Source organism: Arachis hypogaea, chromosome 20, assembly GCF_003086295.3.
Source record: "Arachis hypogaea cultivar Tifrunner chromosome 20, arahy.Tifrunner.gnm2.J5K5, whole genome shotgun sequence".
NCBI lineage: Eukaryota > Viridiplantae > Streptophyta > Magnoliopsida > Fabales > Fabaceae > Arachis > Arachis hypogaea.
The window spans coordinates 13,185,252-13,203,131 of record NC_092055.1 but is presented as its reverse complement, the minus strand read 5'-3'; the positions used below and the strand labels follow the sequence as shown (position 1 = coordinate 13,203,131).

Here is a 17,880-nt window from a genome sequence, read left to right as displayed (position 1 = left end):
GAAATAAAATAAAAATTTAGGAAGCATGCTCATGAGAAATCAAAGTGATTTAATTACCATGTGCATTAAAAAAAAAGTTATTTTTCAGCATTTAATAAAAGGAGATACAAAAGAACTCCTCAATGCAAAATAAAAGCAATGCACATGGGATGAAAATAAAATTGAAACATGAGCATGTAACAACAAGTGGGATAATATGGGAAAATTGGTAAAAAAGTTTTGTTCTACTAAATATGTATGTTAGGTGAGATCTTAGTCTAATTAAGGATTCACTTATTAGCTCACATAGCCTTATACATATATCCTTACCTTTACCTTGACCCTATTACAACCTTAATTAAAGACCTCATGACTTTTGGTATGACCGTACTCTATAATTGTTGATTGGTTAGATGAAGAACAAAGTTATAGAAAGTAAGAATAAAAAAGAAGAGTAGAGTGAATAAACCCAATAAACACTGACTGACTAGAGGGTAAACACAAAATCCAGTGAGGGTTCAATAACTCATCAACATATATCTGTGCTTAATTTACTAATTGTTTTGCAAGTTTGTACAATATTTTTATTTCCCATCTCATTTGCAAAAATGCTTTATCATTTAAGGGTTGGCTATATATATATATATATATATATATATATATATATATATATATATATATATATATATATATATATATGAGTGGATAAATTGGAATTGCATGACTCATTTAGGTAGATGCATTTAGAATAAGTTGCATTGCATAACATTCCACCACTTTAATCTTACCTTATTCTTTACCTTGGATTTAGCATGAGGACATGCTATTGTTTAAGTGTGGGGAGGTTGATAAACCCATATTTCATGAGTTATTTTGTGCTTAGTTTGAGTGATTTATTCAATCCTTCACCCACTTATTCATATTAATTGCATGGTTTTACTTTCCCTTCCTTATTATGTGATGTATGTGAAAAACATGTTTCCTAAGCTTTAAAATTAATTATTTTAATTACCTTTACTTCCATTCGATGCCGTGATTAGTGCGTTGAGTAGTTTCAGTTTTTCTAAGGCAGAATGACTTAAAGGATGGAAAAGGAAACGTACAAAAATGGAAGGAAAAGTGCGAAACGGAGTTTTGAAGAAACTGGTATCCACGCGATCGCATGGACGACGCGATCGCGTGCCAGAAGCGAAGAAGCAGCGACGCGGCCGCATGACTGACGCGACCACACGCCTTAAGTAGAACGCATACGACGCGGACGCGTGATTGACGCGGCCGCGTGGCAAGGAAAAGCTCCAGATGACGCGACCGCGTGACCCACGTGGACGCGTGACAGAGGCCACGTCTCAGAATTTACAGAATACGCCTCCAGCGATTTCTGAAGCCCTTTTGGCCCAGATCCAGGCGCAGAACACACAGACTAGAGGCTATAAAGTGTGAGAATGCATCCATTCATAAGAGAGCTCACATTTTTACTACTTTCCATGATTTAGATTTAGTTTGAGAGAGGTTCTCTCCTCTCTCTCTCTTAGGATTTAGGACTTCTCTTAGTTTGTAAGAGTGACTCTCGATCCAGGTTTTATGTTTCTTGTTTTAAGCTTCCCTTTTCACTTTTATTTATTCCAGCACTTGAGTTGATTATTTACTTTTATAATTTAATTTATGAATTATTCTATTTTACAGATTGTTACTTGAATTAATGATATTTGAGGTATTTTAGTTATTGATTGCTTTCTCTTTAATTTGTGTTACCATTGCTTTTCATCTAAGGAAATTTTTATTCCAGCAATTTTACTTTTTTCCCTTTTTGTCTTGGTTAAGAAATCAGTAACTCAACATCATCAAACTCAACATAACTGATAATCGCTATCTTGCTAATTGAACTGAACTTCAATAATCCCAACTTTTTCTTAGGAATTAAATAGGATTCGAAGGTCAAACTAATTAGTCCCTTGACTTTCCTTTGCTTTAGTAAAGGTTAACTAAGTGGAATTTAGATTCAACTTTCATTATTGTTGAGAGAGATAGTTAAGTTGGACTTCCAATTTCTTTTACCTTGCCAGAAGTTTGCTTACAGTATTTATTTGTTTTAATTGCCAATTACTTTACTTGTTATTTAAATCACTTGCTTCTCACCTTCTAAACCCCGATTACAACCTTTATAGCCAATAATAAGAACATACTTCCTTGCAGTTTCTTGAGAAGACGACCCGAGGTTTGAATACTCGGTTAACAATTTTTAAAGGGGTTTGTTACTTGTGACACCCAAAACGTTTGTACGAAGGGATTTCTGTCGGTTTAGAGACTATATCTACAACGCGACTGTTTTTATGAACTTCTTTACTGGCAAAAATCCCAACATCAAAATGGCGCCGTTGCCGGGGAACTGCTAACGTGTGCCTTATTATTGGTTATTGTAAATATTTTTTCTTTTGCTTGTTTATTTATTTTTGTTTTTCCTTTTTATCTTTATTTGCTACCATGAACTCTCACCCCTCTCGCTTTGAGTTTGGTTCTAACTTTGTTGAAGGAAATAGAAGTTACAGCAGGAATATGCATCAAGGTCAGACCAATCAAGGATGGATGGAGCCAAGAGGATCTAATCAACCCTTTAGGCAGCAACACCCTCCAAGATATCCTGGACAAAGACCATTCCACTGTGCATACCCAGTTGAAAGATATGGTGGACAACCTTGTAACTACCAACAAGCCCCACCCCGTGCATATAAACCATCCTTTCAACATAACCTCAAACCACCACACTCACAAGCTTCTCTTCACCATTCGCCACCATATGATCCTTCCTTACCCCAGTACCAATCCAATCACTCCCAATCACCACCACTTTCCTATGTATCTTGCCCAAGTCCGGCAACCCGAGAAGCAGAGGTTCGCCTAAAGGAAACAGTAAATAAACTTCAAACAACCATTCGACAACTGGAGCAAACAATAATTCAATGGGTTTCTAGGCGCTCAAATACACAAGGATCAGCCACAGCCCCATGTGAACAGTCTAACGAAGAGCATAGCATGAAGGAGATACCAGAAACTCCAGTGGACAAGACAGAGAATGAATTCGTACTAGAACAGGTAGAAGAAGCTGTCATTGTTCAAGAAGAAGAGTTGGTTGAAGATCTAGAAGATGCTGAACCTCCATGGGAATCCAGAACTGAGGAGAACTCTGTCAAGGACGCTACAGTTGATGCTAAGGAGGATATTGTACAATCTCCAAGGCAAGTTGTTTATGAAGAATCAGACGGAATAACCCAAGACACAAATTCCCTTGATGATGATAATCACAAGTCAAATTCTCTTAGTAATGAACTGGCATCCGCAAGTGAATTCTCTGAGGTCGAAGAATCTTCCCCAAGTGAATATGAAGACGATGCGGAGGTAGATTTCTCTCAACTTCCAATCTATGACTCAAGTGACGAGGAAGACATAGAAGACTTTGACCAGGACACAGATACAATTATAGAGCCTTGCAAGGAAGTGGAGGAATTCACAGAAGAGCACAAGAGAGTAGAACATATAGAACCACCAGAAACACCTACCCCAAGGCCATTACCACCTAATACAAGCTTCAAGTGGGTACAATCCTTAACATATAACTTTACTTATTCACTTGAATATGGTTTGCTTGAAACAGATGGCCAGCTTAGAGCTCTTTGTGGCCTTAAGAGTAAGAGGAAAATGGCTCGTACTCAGAGTTGGTGCACAAGGTTCAATAAGGTTCCACGCTTCACCTCGAAGTACACGGATTTGTATCATGCTCAATTGCATGGATCACGGAGAACGTTTGGTCACCATGGTGAGATTCTACTTTTTAAACTGCCCGGATGGAAACATGTAGATCAAGACGGAGGCGGATTTAAAAACAAAGCTTGGGATCATGGATTCTATTCTGACATTCGTCATCCCGGGAGCCTGAAAATCTACTTGAAGCTGATCAGAAGCTTCACATACCTAGTTTGGGACCCCGGAGGCTATTGGCATTCCAAGCACTGGTGGAGATTTTTGGACGAATTTAAACATAAGCCGCCATAGCAGGAAACTCCTCCAATGTCCAACTTAAGGACTTTAACTAAAAGTGCTAGGTGGGAGACAACCCACCATGGTATGGTCGCTTCTTTTTCAATTTATTTCTTGTTAATTGCTTTCATTTTTTTATTTCCTTTTCATTTTACTTCATTGAACCTGGAAACATGCATAGCATTCATGTTAATCATTGCATTCTGCATTTATCATACATATAAAAAAAATGGGATGCGCGACGCGACCGCATTACCCATGCGATCGCGTCAAATGGTGAACTACACTTCCCACGCGACCGCGTCATCCACGTGGCCGCGTGCCCTGGAGATCGGCGTCAAAATCCAACGTCCAGAAAGTTAGGCTGGAATCGTGCGGCCCTTGTGCGTTTTGCACAAATTGGCCATGCGATCGCATGCCCCATGCGATCGCGTCACTTGCACAAAACCAATCCCACGCGACCGCGTGAGTGACGCGATCGCGTCGCATGGATTGCACATCACCCCAGAAGGAGACAAAGAGTTGCGCTGAAACGGTGCTGGAGTCGTGCGTTTAGCACAATTTCCAGCGACGCGATCGCGTGACCCACGCAATAGCGTCATCCCCTCTTCCACCCCTCTCATGCGATCGCGTCACTCCCATTTTCACCCCAACCACGCGACCGCGTGCCCCACGCGGCCGCGTGGATTCAAAAATATAACACCCTCTGTCACGCGAAACCCTACATTCGTGCAGCCCCCCCCCCCCAATTCCACTTCTCCTTCTCTTCTTCCCCAACCCTCAACCACCACCACCACGCCACCACCCAGACACCGCCGCTGTCCAGACGCCGCCGCCACCTACCCCCTTCCTCCCTCCTCTTCTTCCTTCTTCTTTCTTCCTCTCTTCCCCCCTTTCCGCCACTGCCCTCCGTGAACCACCACCCACCACCGTCGGCCATCCCAGCCGCGCCACCCCCCTCTCCCCTATCCAACCCCCTCCCCTATTTCACCCATTACCCCTCCCTTTCCCCTGACCGAACTGCCACGCAAGCAACCACCGCGTCGCCGTCATCACCCAGCCGCTTTTCTGCCCCGTTCTACTTCTTACGCTTTCCAGGTTCCGCAGCACACAAGCTTTTTTTTTCCGTTCATTGTTTTTCTTATTTTTCCCGTTTATGTTCATGTTTAGGATAGCTAGATATGCATGTTGTAGTGGATTTTAGGTTGTTAGGTAGATTAGGCTGTGGTTAGTGGATTTAGGTCTGTTTACTTGCACTGTTCATGTTTCTGTTTTATCAAAACTGCGATTTTGCTGTTCCTGTGACCTTGTTCATATGCGGTGATTTCCTGCATTTGCTGCTTGTTACTCTAAATTTTCATGTTTCTATTAATTATAGGTAACTGCAGTAAGTTTTTTAATTCATATGAACTGCCTTGTTTGCTGTTTATTTTCTGGGACATTCTAATTTTAGCCGGAATGCTGCCCAAATTTTTGTGAATTGTTTTCATTCATGTTTTGGTTTGGCAATCTGAACTCTGTTGTCCTCTGCTTTACCCGGACCATTTCATGAATGCTACGGCAGCCTTTCTTATCCTCTTTGATTTTCTGGTTTATAAACTGCATTTGTGATATTCTGATTCCAGTTCTTGCTTTCTTTATATCTATTAGAATCAACATCACCCTGTTTTCCTTGTTCGGTTATGAGTTATTTCTAGTCATAATTGTGAATCCTTGTTACATGGACTATTTTTTTATGCCACTTACTTTAACCTGCATTTTACTGACTCACTAATTTTAATTTACTAACTTCTTTTTCAAATTCTAACCATACTAACCTCTTAAAATCTCTTTTCTGATTTTTCACTTTCCTCTTACTTCCTAACCATGGCATAATGACAATTTTTCTATTTAACTTGAATTCTGATACATTTTGGATTGTAAATTCTTCCTTTCAACTTTTAAACTACTATACAATCCTTAATACGCCATTACTTAACTCATTTACCTACTTCCCATTCTCCTTTGCCGCTTTGAGTTTTCTTTGTTTAATTGCCTATTTGCTTCGCTATTTTTATCCATATCCTGGTTTCCCATTTTTCAGGATGTCTGCCTCACAAAGGAAAGGAAAAAGCAAGGCTACTGGCAAGCGCAAGAGAGGAGATTCCTCCCAGTCCATCATTGACCTAATGCATGATTCCTCATGGCGGGAGAAGAACTTTACACAGCAGGAAAAAGCTGACCAGCTGCTCCCTGCAAATGATCCAATAAAATTTGCAAACCGGTACTGTGAGCTGAAGTATCCGGCATTTGCAAACTCCAGGAATCTATACCTATAGAAAACTCTGAGGATTCCAGAAGCACTCCAGTAGTACACCACTGAGCAAATCAAGCAAAGAGGCTGGTTCTTTCTGGAGAGAGCACTGACAGAGGTCAATGTAGCTTGGGTCCGGGAATTCTACTGCAACTACTACATCACCACCCTCGATGCAGTGAACCTGAGAGAAAAGCATATTCTGGTCACTGAGGAGGCCATAGAGGACATTCTCTGGCTCCCAGCCAAGTCCGATCAGCCTGATGGTTATCAAAAGGCTGAGGAGGACATGCACCTGATGCAGTTTGATTGGGATGCTGTGAAGGCATGGATAGCTCTCGACCCGACTATTCCTTGGGAGATGGGTCAGGACACCACCATGCCTAGAGAGATCAAGAGGGCGTACTTAAATGATGAGGCTCGGTTATGGCACCAGATCTTGAGCAACTATGTGATGCCGAGTACTCATGAGACGGAGATCCCGGCTGCTATGATCACCCTCCTATGGTGTGTGATGGAGGGTAAGGACCTTTATCTGCCACGCTTTATCCAGCATTATATGGCCAGGGTCCACGTCCGAGGCACCCTCCCTTTTTCGTATCTGGTTACACAGCTAGGCCGTCGAGCTGACGTGCCATGGGAGGATGCCGATGAGAGACCACCAGCGGCGGACTGCAGGAAGATCATTCCTCACAGTAGGAACTTCCTAGCTTTGGGCTCCAGACCACCACCCTTCACTGCTACTGATGAGACAGCCCCACCGTCTGCTGGACCCTCTTCATCCACGGCTGCCCCTGCTGCCACCACTGCACCTCCACCTGCCTCTGAGCCCGTATACCGCCTCGTGCACCGCCTATTCCGACAGCTTGATCAGATGGAGTGCCGTAACCAGTAGTGGTATGAGAGATTGGAGCGTCGCAGCCAGCGACGCTATTCGCATCTGAAGCTGATGATCCGACAGGGTGGTGACATCCCCTCCGAACCCGACACACCATCAGAGCCATCAGAGGAGGAGGAGGATGAGCCCCAGGAGGAGACCCATCAGCAGGCAGGCACAGAGCAGGCTGCACCACCTCATGAGGTTACTTATCAGATCGAGGCTGCAGACCCAGAGATCCCGATCCAGTCAGCACCGCCTCTACAGCAGCCAGACGCTCAGCCCACCGCCACCACAGAGCCTCCAGCTACCATCCCTACCAGTGATGACACCCCTTCACACCCGGCTTGACTGAGCATCAAGGACGATGCTTCATTTTAAGTGTGGGGAGGTCGCCATCTCTGGCGTTTTATTTTGGTGAACCACTACATCTCTTTTTTCTTTTATTTTGGATATTTTTCTGTATTTTTCTTTTTACTGTTATTTTCTGAGTACTTATACATTGCTACTTTTATGTATTTTTACTCTATTTCTGCATTTTGCATTTTTAGTTCATATTTTTAGTTATTTAGTTTAGTTTGCAATTCTGACTTATTAGTGGATTAATTAGTATAGTTTACCCTTTTTAGCATAAGATAGCATAGTTAAATTGAAAAAGGAAGTAAGCTAGGAAATTGAACATAACATATTTAAATCCATAAACCTTGTATATATAGCATTACATCATATAGTTAAGTTGACAACATTTCATCAAGGAGGAACCTTAAAACTTTAAAGGCTACCCTAAATAATTTTTTTTATGAGAATAATGGGAATTTTTAACTAAACCTGCATAACATATATGAATGATATATGATGCTTGAGTTAGAGAACACACAGCCTGTGAGTCTTGAGCTTAATTGTATGGTTGCATTCAAACCATAATTTCATTCCTGTGTGTTTCGCTTCTTTTTATTCTGATGTTCTTTACTTTGCTTTAATCTATATGTCCAATTATAGAATATAGAATATAGAATATAGATACATACCAAAAGAATGATTGAGGCCATCATTTGATTTTAGCTCACTTACCCCAAAATAACCTACCTTTCACATCACCCTTGTTAGCCCCCTTGAGCCTTTAAAATCCCTTTTATTCTATTTAGCCACATTACTAGCCTTAAGCAGAAAAACAAAATAAAATCCCAAGTTGAATCCTCGGTTAGCTTAAGATAGAAAATTATGAATAGATGTGGGAAACCTATTGGGAACATGGATGAAAATAAAATTGAAACATGAGCATGTAACAACAACTGGGATAATATGGAAAAATTGGTAAAAAAGTTTTGTTCTACTAAATATGTATGTTAGGTGAGATCTTAGTCTAATTAAGGATTCACTTATTAGCTCACTTAGCCTTATACATATATCCTTACCTTTACCTTGACCCCATTACAACCTTAATTAAAGACCTCATGACTTTTGGTATGACCGTACTCTATAATTGTTGATTGGTTAGATGAAGAACAAAGTTATAGAAAGTAAGAATAAAAAAAGAAGAGTAGAGTGAATAAACTCAATAAACACTGAGTGACTAGAGGGTAAACACAAAATCCAGTGAGGGTTCAATAACTCATCAACATATATCTGTGCTTAATTTACTAATTGTTTTGCAAGTTTGTACAATATTTTTATTTCCCATCTCATTTGCAAAAATGCTTTATCATTTAAGGGTTGGCTATATATATATATATATATATATATATATATATATATATATATATATATATATATATATATATATATATATATATATGACTCCTTGAGAATGTGAATTAATTTGACTACATGTAAGCTTTATATATGAGTGGATAAATTGGAATTGCATGACTCATTTAGGTAGATGCATTTAGAATAAGTTGCATTGCATAACATTTCACCACTTTAATCTTACCTTATTCTTTACCTTGGATTTAGCATGAGGACATGCTATTGTTTAAGTGTGGAGAGGTTGATAAACCCCTATTTCATGAGTTATTTTGTGCTTAGTTTGAGTGATTTATTCAATCCTTCACCCACTTATTCATATTAATTGCATGGTTTTACTTTCCCTTCCTTATTATGTGATATATGTGAAAAACATGTTTCCTAAGCTTTAAAATTAATTATTTTAATTACTTTTACTTCCATTCGATGCCGTGATTAGTGTGTTGAGTAGTTTCAGATTTTCTAAGGCAGAATGACTTAAAGGATGGAAAAGGAAACGTACAAAAATGGAAGGAAAAGTGCGAAACGGAGTTTTGAAGAAACTGGTATCCACGCGATCGCATGGACGACGCGATCGCGTGCCAGAAGCGAAGAAGCAGCGACACGGCCGCATGACTAACGCGACCGCGCGCCTTAAGTAGAACGCATACGACGCGGACGCGTGATTGACGCGACCGCGTGGTAAGGAAAAGCTCCAGATGACGCGACCGCGTGACCCACGTGGACGCGTGACAGAGGTCACATATCAGAATTTACAGAATATGCCCCCAGTGATTTCTGAAGCCCTTTTGGCCCAGATCCAGGCGCAGAACACACAGACTAGAGGCTATAAAGTGGGGGAATGCATCCATTCATAAGAGAGCTCGCATTTTTACTACTTTCCATGATTTAGATTTAGTTTGAGAGAGGTTTTCTCCTCTCTCTCTTAGGATTTAGGACTTCTCTTAGTTTGTAAGAGTGACTCTCGATCCAGGTTTTATGTTTCTTGTTTTAAGCTTCCCTTTTCACTTTTATTTATTCCAGCACTTGAGTTGATTATTTACTTTTATAATTTAATTTATGAATTATTCTATGTTACAGATTGTTACTTGAATTAATGATATTTGAGGTATTTCAGTTATTGATTGCTTTCTCTTTAATTTGTGTTACCATTGCTTTTTATCTAAGGACATTTTTATTCCAGCAATTTTACTTTTTCCCCTTTTGGTCTTGGTTAAGAAATCAGTAACTCAACATCATCAAACTCAACATAACTGATAATCGCTATCTTGCTAATTGAACTGAACTTCAATAATCCCAACTTTTTCTTAGGAATTAAATAGGATTCGAAGGTCAAACTAATTAGTCCCTTGACTTTCCTTTGCTTTAGTAAAGGTTAACTAAGTGGAATTTAGATTCAACTTTCATTATTGTTGAGAGAGATAGTTAAGTTGGACTTCCAATTTCTTTTACCTTGCCAGAAGTTTGCTTACAGTACTTATTTATTCTAATTGCCATCTACTTTACTTGTCATTTAAATCACTTGCTTCTCACCTTCTAAACCCCGATTACAACCCTTATAGCCAATAATAAGAACATACTTCCTTGCAGTTCCTTGAGAAGATGACCCGAGGTTTGAATACTCAGTTAACAATTTTTAAAGGGGTTTGTTACTTGTGACACCCAAAACGTTTGTACGAAGGGATTTCTGTCGGTTTAGAGACTATATCTACAACGCGACTATTTTTATGAACTTCTTTACTGGCAAAAATCCCAACGTCACCCACCGCCGGCGACCTTTCTCTCTTTCTCTTACTCCTCTTCTCTTTTCTTTCTTTCTTTCCCTTCTCTTTTCTTCATCCACTACCGGTGAGTTCTCTCTTCCGGTGCTTCTTTTTCCGACGAATCCAAACGCCGTGATTTCGTAGTGGCTATAAGAAGTGCCATTGTTCCTCCCTAATTCTTATTCTTTTCAACCTTTATATCTTAGATTCTTGCTTTTTCTTTTTATTTATGTTAATATTTTTGCAATTTCTTTCATTCCTTTTATGTTTCTTAGATCTCGTTAGTTGCTTTCCTTGTTATTTCTTTGTATTGCAAAGTGTTGTGCTTGATTTTTGGGTTGGTTATGATCAAATTCGAGCTTAATTGTGATGAACTTGCACATTGCATACCACATGTTCGATAAAATGTCTCAATGAACATTTTGTTTGATTCATATGACTTGGACATCATATGTGTTCAATTTATCTCTTGTAGGCATATTGTATGAATGGTGCAACTTCTATTATGACTTTTGATGGTAGAAAATTGAAATCACCAATGCATTTCCTTGTTTGTTGATGTGAAATTTTGGTCGCAAATGCATTGTGTTGCTGTAATTTGAGTTTCATTGTTCATCTTGGAATTTATATTGAGTAACCACTCTACGAATGTTCAACTTTTGATGATGTCTTGATCAAACATCTTTTGGGCTTCCAATCAAGAACATTGTATGTGTGATTGCCACTTCTTGAGGATGAACAATGGAAAATTTCCTTTTAGTGCTTGCTTGTAGTTTCTTTCATTTCTTTGTTTTATATTTGCAACTTGAGCAATAATTCGTGAAGCTTTGAACCGTGAATTGCCTTAAGGATGTGATTGCTGTGACATCCGGCCAGTGTGTATGTTCCAATCGCGCGCAATATTGGAATATACACACCGTATTTTTTGTAAATCACACTACTTCTATAAGCTCTTTTAACATTGTTAGTGCTTCCTCATTGATTTTACTTTATTGTTGCCCTATGATCTCGAAGTTCTTTTATTTATATTTTTAGGATGAGGAAGAAGGGTAAGGCACCGGTTACTTCACCGGTTGAGCAAACTCCCGCCTACTCTTCTGATATTTGGTGGAATTGCCAAGGTCATAGACCGGATACCTTGGTTAACCGGAGAGCCGACTCTCAATACAAGGCTATTAAAAAGCGTACAATCCATTGGGAGCGGCCATTAAAGGTTCTAAGCCAATACAAGGCGACTATTCACCAAAGGATCGCCTCGCTTCATTGAGAGTTTCTCGAGTGAGAACCCATTGAAGTCAATGAGACTATGGTACGGGAATTTTATGCGAACTACCAAGCTTGGGAAGCAAAGTCAGTCTTCCTCCGGGGAAAGATGTTAGATACATCCAATCAAGCTCTAGAAGCTATTCTGAACACCCCCACATTCCACTTGAGAAAGATGAATACTCCAAGATCAAAGGGGATGTCTTCAAAGGAAGAGTATCTCTGACTCCCATTCTTGAGAGAATAGGCCGTCCTGGTACATCTTGGGAGTATAGCAAAGGGAGAAATTCTGTTCCCACTAGTATTGCATACTCTGATTTGAATACTGAAGCTCGTATATGGCATCAAATTATGGCCGACTACATCATCCCGAGCACCCACACCACCCATGTGAGATTTAGAACTGCTTTGCTACTTTGGGCTATTATGCAAGGGAAGCATATAGCCATCTTGCCTTTATTGCGCAAATCGATTTGGAAATTGGTTGCAAAGAAGAATATCAACATTCCATTTCTGTCGATGGTGATGCGCTTAGCAAACGCAGCGGGGGTAGAGAGGCGACCAACGGACATTATGTTCCGAATTCCTAGAGGCAACATGTTCATTCTGAGGGGAGATTTGGAAAGATCAACAAACATTTCACCTCCAAGAGGAAGACATCCATAGCACTACCATCAACTCTACCAACTTCATCAACTGCTTTACCCTTTTTCCGACTTCTTCCGAATTTATTCTGAGACATCTTGCACGATATCCACCATATGGAGCATTTAGAGCACAAATGTTTTGAGTGGATAGCGGCAAAGCTAGAAGAAAGAGACCCCAGCCCGATTCCTAGAGCTTCATCCAAGCTAGCTGGGGAGGAGCATGATGCAGTTGACCATCCCACTCCTGAGTCCACCACCTGAAGGTGGCCCCTCTTCATCCTCCCGGATCGTGAGCATGCACAGAGAACCGTGCACAAATTAAGTATGGGGGAGGATCAATGACTTCAAGGGGGTAAAAAATTTCTCTCTTAAAGACAATTTGCAATATTTCTTGTAGTACTTTTTCTTTATTTTGAGTAGCTTTATTTCTATTGCATCTTGTTTGGTTTGATATAAATATTTCTTTATCGTTTATGGATACTTAGTAGTTAATATTTGTATGTTTCATGATAGAATAAATAAGTTGGTGAAACACCAAGGAATTTCCATGAAACCTTTTCTTTTAGGGGCATACCATTGATTGAATTAAAGAAAAATTATGTTTACCAACTTGCTTGAAGTATTTTGTTTGTAGAACATGAAAACGAGCTAGAACAACATACCTTGTGAGATTTGAGCTTTAATAGATGGTTGCACTTTGATGAGCGGATAATTTATACGCTTTTTGGCATTATTTTTACATAGTTTTTAGTATGATTTAGTTAGTTTTTAGTATATTTCTATTAGTTTTTAATTAAAATTCACATTTTTGGACTTTACTATGAGTTTGTGTGTTTTTCTATGATTTCAGGTATTTTCTGGCTGAAATTGAAGGACTTGAGCAAAAATCTGATTCAGGCTGAAAAAGGACTGCTGATGCTGTTGGATTCTGACCTCCCTGCACTCAAAGTGGATTTTCTGGAGCTACAGAACTTCAAATGGCACGCTCCCAATTGAGTTGGAAAGTAGAAATCCAGGGCCTTCCAGCAATATATAATAGTCCATACTTTGAATAAGGATAGATGACGTAAACTGGCGTTGAACGTCAGTTCCATGCTGCATTCTGGAGTCAAACGCCAGAAACAGGTTGCAAAGTGGAGTTAAATGCCAGAAACAGGTTAAAACTAGCGTTCAACTCCAAGAGAAGCCTCTAAACGTGTAAAGCACAATGCTCAGCCCAAGCACACACCAAGTGGGCCCTAGAAGTGAATTTCTGCATCATTTACTTATTTCTGTAAACCCTAGTAACTAGTTTAGTATAAATAGGACTTTTTACTATTGTATATATCTCTTGGGATCAATCTTTGAATGATCTTTGATTAGTTTTATGCTATCTTAGACCTTTGTGAGGGCTGGCCATTCGGCCATGCCTGAACATTTATCACTTGTGTATTTTCAACGGTGGAGTTTCTACACACCATAGATTAAGGTGTGGAGCTCTACTGTTCCTCATGAATTAATACAAAGTACTACTGTTTTTCTATTCAATTCAAGCTTATTCCGCTTCTAAGATGTTCATTCGCACCCAAGAAATGATGAATGTGATGATTATATGACGCTCATCATCATTCTCACTTATGAACGCGTGCCTGACAAACACTTCCGTTCTACATGCAAACAAGCTAGAATGGATATCTCCTGGATATCTAATACAGGGGACCGAGTCCGAGTTATTAGTGTCTTCGTGGTATAAGTTAGAACCCATGGACGGCCATTCTTGAGAATCCGGAAAGTCTAAACATTGTCTGTGGTATTCCGAGTAGGATTCAGGGATGAATGACTGTGACGAGCTTCAAACTCGCGAGTGCTGGGCGTAGTGACAAACGCAAAAGGATCAATGGATCCTATTCCAGTATGATCGAGAATCGACAGATGATTAGCCATGCAGTGACAGTGCATTGGACCATTTTCATTGAGAGGACAGGTGGCCATTGACAACGGTAATGCCTAACATACAGCTTGCCATAGAACGGAGTAGGAATGATTGGATGAAGACAGCAGGAAAGTAGAGGTTCAGGGAACGAAAGCATCTCTATACGCTTATCTGAAATTCTCACCAATGAATTACATAAGTATCTCTATCCTAGTTTATATCTTATTTATCTTTTAATTATTAAATCTCTATAATCAATTGAATCCGCCTGACTGAGATTTACAAGGTGACCATAGCTTGCTTCAAGCCGATAATCTCCGTGGGATCGACCCTTACTCACGTAAGATTTATTACTTGGACGACCCAGTGCACTTGCTGGTTAGTTGTACGAAGTTGTGAAACATAATTAAGAACATGAACGTGCGTATTGATTTTTTAGCGCCGTTACCAAGGAAGGAATGATCACGATATCGCACACCAAGTTTTTGGCGCCATTGCCGGGGATTGTTCGAGTTTGGGCAACTGACGGTTCATCTTGTTGCTCAGATTAGGTAATTTTATTTTATTTTTAAGCTTTTTATTTCTTATTTTCGAAAATACTACAAAAAAAAATTAATTTATGTTCTTCAGAATTTTTAAGAATGAATTCTAGTGTTTCATGATGATTTGTTGAATCCTGGCTGGCTGTAAGCCATGTCTAATCTTTTGGACCGGAGTTTCAACTTATCATCACAAGAGCTTGTTGATCTTCACCCATTTGGCAGTTACACACTTAGTTGCTGTATACATGGGAGGTATCAATATCATGCTGAAGCTTGGCTGGCCATTGACCATGTCTAGTGTTTTGGACCGAAGCTTTCACTGAAAGCTTGGCTGGCTAGTGAGCCATGTCTAATTCCTGGACTAGAGCTTTAGACTAACATTGCAAGATTCCTGGAATTCCTATTAAAAATTTTGAAATCCTTATTTTCTTTTTCAAATAATTTTCGAAAAATACCAAAAAAATCTTTAAAATCATAAAATAAAAAATAATTTTATGTTTTTCTTGTTTGAGTCTTGTGTTAATTTTTAAGTTTCGTGTCAATTGCATCTTTTTTATTTTTCTTGAAAATTTTCGAAAAACTCATGCATGGTGTTCTTCATGATCTTCAAGTTGTTCTTGGTAAGTCTTCTTGTTTGATCTTTAAATTTTAATGTTTTGTGTCTTTTCTTATTTTTCATATGCATTCTTGAATTATTAGTGTCTAAAGAATAAAAACTTTTAAGTTTGGTGTCTTGCATGTTTTTCTTTTCTTAAAAATTTTCAAAAAATAAGTTCTTGGTGTTCATCTTGACATTCATAGTGTTCTTGATGTTCATCTTAACATTCAAAGTGTTCTTGCATGCATTGTGTGTTTTGATCCAAAATTTTCATGCATTGATTCTTTTTTGTGTTTTTCTCTTTCTTCATTAAAAATTCAAAAATCAAAAAAATATCTTTCCCTTTTTCTCTCATACATTTTCGAAAATTTGAGTTGACTTTTTCAAAAAATTTTAAAATCTAGTTGTTTCTTATGAGTCAAATCAATTTTTCAATTTAAAAAATTCTATCTTTTTCAAATCTTTTTCAAAAAAATCAAATCTTTTTCAATTTCCTTTTTTTATTTTCGAATTCCTTTTTAAAATTTTTCAAAATCTTTTTCATTTTTCTTTTAACATTTTCGAAAATATTCAAATTAATTTTTAAAATCTTTTTCTTATTTTATTTTATAATTTTCGAAATTAACACTAACCATTAATGTTTTGATTCAAAAAATTTTCAAGTTCTTACTTGTCTATTAAAAAAGGTTCAATCTTTAAATTTTAAAATCATATCTTTTAGTTTCTTGTTAGTCAAGTAATCAACTTTAATTTTCAAAATCAAATCTTTTTAAATTTCTTTTTTTTTTTCAAATTTTTTTCAAATTAAGTTTCAATCATATCTTTTTCAATTTCAATCATATCTTTTTCAAAAACAATTTTCAAATCTTTTTCAATCAATCTTATCTTTTTGTTTCAATTATATCTTTTTCAAAACTACCTAACTAACTCTCTCTCCCTCTAATTTTCGAAAATCACCTTCATCTTTTTCAAAATTCCTTTTTGAATTAACTAATTGTTTTAAATTTAATTTAATTTGATTTAATTTTTCTTGCTTAATTTTCGAATTTTTAATTTTAATTTTTAATTTTTAATTTAAAAACAAAAATACTTTTATTTTATTTTATCTAATTTTCAAAAATTCTTCTCTCTCACCTCCTTCTATTTATTTATTTATTTACTAACACTCCTCTTTATCTAAGAATTTGAACCTATTCCTCACCCTTGTGTTTGGATTCTCCATCTTCTATTCATATCTTCTTATACTCACATAAAGGAATCTCTATACTGTGACATAGAGGATTTCATATTTTTCTTTTTGTGTTCTCTTCTTTTTCATATGAGCAGGAACAAGGATAAGAACATTCTTGTTGAAGCTGATCCTGAACCTGAAAGAACTCTGAAGAGGAAGCTAAGGGAAGCTAAAGCACAACTCTCTGGAGAAAATCTGACTGAAAATTTCGAAAAAGAAGGAGACATGGCCGAAAATAATAACAATGCAAGGAAGATGCTTGGTGACTTTACTGCACCAAATTCCAATTTACATGGAAGAAGCATCTCAATCCCTGCCATTAGAGCAAACAATTTTGAGCTTAAACCTCAATTAGTTTCTCTGATGCAACAGAACTGCAAGTTTCATGGACTCCCATCAGAAGATCCTTTTCAGTTCTTAACTGAATTCTTGCATATCTGTGATACTGTCAAGACCAATGGGGTTGATCCCGAGGTCTACAGGCTTATACTTTTCCCGTTTGCTGTAAGAGACAGAGCTAGAGTATGGTTGGACTCTCAACCTAAGGATAGCCTGAACTCTTGGGATAAGCTGGTCAATGCTTTCTTAGTCAAGTTCTTTCCTCCTCAAAAGCTTAGTAAGCTTAGAGTGGATGTTCAAACCTTCATACAAAAGGAAGGTGAATCCCTCTATGAAGCTTGGGAGAGATACAAGGAACTGACCAAAAAGTGTCCTTCTGACATGCTTTCAGAATGGACCATCCTGGATATATTCTATGATGGTCTGTCTGAGCTATCAAAGATGTCACTGGACCATTCTGGAGGTGGATCTATTCACCTAAAGAAAACGCCTGCAGAAGCTCAAGAACTCATTGACATGGTTGCAAATAATCAGTTCATGTACACTTCTGAAAGGAATCCTGTGAGTAATGGGACGCCTCAGAGGAAGGAAGTTCTTGAAATTGATACTCTGAATGCCATATTGGCTCAGAATAAAATATTGACTCAGCAAGTCAATA

At 38.3% G+C, this 17,880-nt stretch overlaps 1 non-coding gene across 1 annotated transcript; it reads right to left on the bottom strand.

Moving 5' to 3' along the window:
• Positions 1-17,501: 17,501 nt before the first annotated feature.
• Positions 17,502-17,609, bottom strand: LOC112788432 (small nucleolar RNA R71). Its single transcript, XR_003195795.1, has one exon. It is a non-coding gene; the product is annotated as a small nucleolar RNA R71 (small nucleolar RNA).
• Positions 17,610-17,880: the final 271 nt, after the last annotated feature.